At 40.5% G+C, this 3365-nt stretch overlaps 1 long non-coding RNA gene across 1 annotated transcript; it reads left to right on the top strand.

Moving 5' to 3' along the window:
- The first annotated feature begins 2250 nt into the window (after positions 1 to 2250).
- LOC128474784 (uncharacterized) lies at positions 2251 to 2660 on the top strand. The gene is made up of 2 exons (XR_008346401.1): positions 2251 to 2483; positions 2518 to 2660. It is a non-coding gene; the product is annotated as an uncharacterized LOC128474784 (long non-coding RNA).
- The last annotated feature ends 705 nt before the right edge of the window (positions 2661 to 3365 follow it).

Here is a 3365-nt window from a genome sequence, read left to right as displayed (position 1 = left end):
ATACAGTAATAACCCCCAGCACTGTATACAGTAATATAATCCCCCAGCGCTGTATACAGTAATATAACCCCCCCAGCGCTGTATACAGTAATATAACCCCAGCCCTGTATACAGTAATATAACCCCAGCGCTGTATACAGTAATATATCCTCCCCAGTGCTGTATACAGTAATATAACCCCCAGCGCTGTATACAGTAATATAACCCCCCAGCCCTGTATACAGTAATATAACCCCCAGCACTGTATACAGTAATACCCCAGCGCTGTATACAGTAATATAACCCCCCAGCGCTGTATACAGTAATACCCCCAGCGCTGTATACAGTAATACCCCCCAGCGCTGTATACAGTAATATAACCCCCAGCGCTGTATACAGTAATATAACCCCAGTGCTGTATACAGTAATATAACCCCAGTGCTGTTTACAGTAATATAACCCCCAGCGCTGTATACAATAATATACCCCCAGCGTTGTATACAATAATATACCCCCCAGCGCTGTATACAGTAATATAACCCCCAGCGCTGTATACAATAATATACCCCCCAGCGCTGTATACAATAATATACCCCCCAGCGCTGTATACAGTAATATAACCCCAGTGCTGTATACTGTAACAACCCCCAGCAATGTATACAGTAATATAACCCCCAGCGCTGTATACAGTAATATAAGCCCCCAGTGCTGTATAGAGTAATATAACCCCCAGCGCTGTATACAGTAATATAACCCCCAGCACTGTATACAGTAATATAACCCCCCAGCGCTGTATACAGTAATATAACCCCCAGCGCTGTATACAGCAATATAACCCCCAGCACTGTATACAGTAATATAACCCCCAGCGCTGTATACAGTAATATAACCCCCAGCGCTGTATACAGTAATGTCGGTTGGTGACCACCTGGTTTTATCTCGTTTTGTTCCAATAAACTCCCTTTAGCTGCAGACATGGAGGCCGCCGTTGCTGTCAGTCATGTGATATTTTGGGTGACTTTCCCGGCTCAAACACCGCACTGAGCTGATGCTTTATGGCAATGCTAATGAAGTCCGATCCTCCATAGTCTTTCATTAGTCAGAGAGTATTAGTTAGGGTGTCTTGCAGAGTGAGCCATTTCATTGTTTACCACATTGACATGTTGTGATCATTTGTCTATTCATATTTTCTAAATTCATGCTACATTTAATAAATATGAAGCCACCATTTACTGAGTACAATTATACCTGTCCATGATACCTCTTTCCAGTTATCTCCGTGCTAGTCTTGCTTCTTTTCAGGAAGAAAGAAAGATTCTTTTAAGACTATTTAAGTATATTTCGGCAAAGACTAGTAATGTGCAGTAATGTGACGGATTATAAATGAGAATTTCTGAGTTTCTTGTTGTTCGAACTATACTTTTGGACCTCTTAATATCTTTTAATTGCTCATAATTAATGATTTCATATAAAGATAAGGCCATGGGGGGGGGGAAATTGACAGAAGGCCACCCCTGACTGAGGTAAAAAAAAAAAAAAAAAAGGTCAACTTCATTTCATGTGTAATTTTCCCGGGTTATAGTTTGATTGGTTCCTGAGGTTAGTGACAGGGGAAGAAATGCTAAAAATAGAATTAAGGGATGTATAAAAGGAGTGGTTTAGGTGGATATCGGGGTCTGTTTTACACAGAGTAAAGAGGGCGTTTGGGGCATTTAGGGTAATTGGTTGATGCAGCAGGTGATCTATTCTGATGGTTATTTTATGGTTTTTATCTTTTCGGTTGGTACGGTGCATGAGGTAACGGTCTTGTGATATGGTGGCTCGTGGGGCGCAAGCCTGAGGGCCGAAGCGCCAAATACTACCTATACTTAGGCCTTTAGTGACCCCAACTTTTGATCTGGCCTCTGGGCATGTAACGCCAGGGCCCCAGTGATTGTGATTATGTTTGTGGCAAATTGATTTTTGGTAGTTTATTATTTCTAAAATTACTTTAATTCTCAGAGTTTGTTTAAATGAAGGTTAATGTTGTTAAATGATATGATGAAGAACTTGTTAGGGGTAATTCTAAATAAATGTCAGTGTCACAGTGTACAGAATACTATTTTCAGCAGAAAAAAATAAATAAATAAATTAAAGGTACTTTATATATATGTAACCCCTCAAGGGATTTTAGTGATTGCTGCTGTGTCACTGACTCACCTGCAGTTCTTATGGAGTGACCAGCAGATGGCGAACTGAAAAGCACATGGATGAGGTGGAAAAGGAGCCATTGGAGTTTGGAAAGAGGAGTTGAGAGTTGGATGCAAGAGGTGAAGGACCCTTGCTGAGAGAGAAGGAGAGTGAGAGAGGCCTAGGAACAGAGGCCTGCTTGAAGTCCATGCTCAGAGGAGAGCTGCAGCATCCTGGCAGAATCTTCCAGCAGACAGAGATACAGAGCTGTTTGCAGCAGAGTCAGCAGTGAAGAGGTTAAAGGCTGAACTGCCCTGATTGCTGGTGGTAGAGTGGTAAGCCTAAAACCTCTCCCCGTCTCCACAACAGGGCACCCTGAATTCAGCCACACACCAATAAAAGCTTTTGATCTCCAGTCCCACTGACATACTGAAGTTTCCAATACAATTCAACCCATACTGTGGAGTAAGTTACTCATGGGCCCCAACTGTGTTATGTGCACCAACTAAAGGTACCCAGCGGCCACTAGGGCGAAGATTAGGGTGGGCCGCAGTGATTGTTGTGGGTGGGTGAACCTTGTATTGTATATTTCATATTACTATATTTCATGTTTTCTGTTGCATTTATGCATAGTGTTTTGCTGTGCAATACAAAGTTAATTTTAAGTTAGCCCTGTGTCAGTTTTATTAATTACTCGGCTATGTTCCCAGCGGGAGCTCATATCCATACCCTGGATGCTCCGTTGGGTGGAGGCGCTGCCACAGTTATGTACCCCAACTCCCAGGTAGCGGAGGCTCAGGATTGGCCTGCAGAGCACAAAGAGGTAACTGGGGTGAAGGACCACAGAGATATTGGTGGGCCTACCCAAAAACCCGTTATATATATATATATATATATATATATATATATATAATCATTATTATTATTTATTATTATTATTTATTATTATTATTATTTATTGTTTTATATAGCACCATTATATTCCGCAGCGCTATACAATAGATATACATAGTATATCATACTATATACATACGTTTTTGTTAATATGCGATATAAAAAATTATGCATATTCTGTGCAAACAAAACTATTAAAGTGTTTCATATACTTTTATTAAGCTTTTTTTTTTCGTGAGAAAAAGCTAGTAAAACAGAGCTTTTTAGGTTTCCAAAGCAATTTCAATTCCATTTCAACATGCACCAATTTTCAAAATCTTATT

This window comes from Spea bombifrons, chromosome 2 (assembly GCF_027358695.1).
Source record: "Spea bombifrons isolate aSpeBom1 chromosome 2, aSpeBom1.2.pri, whole genome shotgun sequence".
NCBI lineage: Eukaryota > Metazoa > Chordata > Amphibia > Anura > Pelobatidae > Spea > Spea bombifrons.
This window is presented reverse-complemented; position numbering and strand designations above follow the sequence as displayed.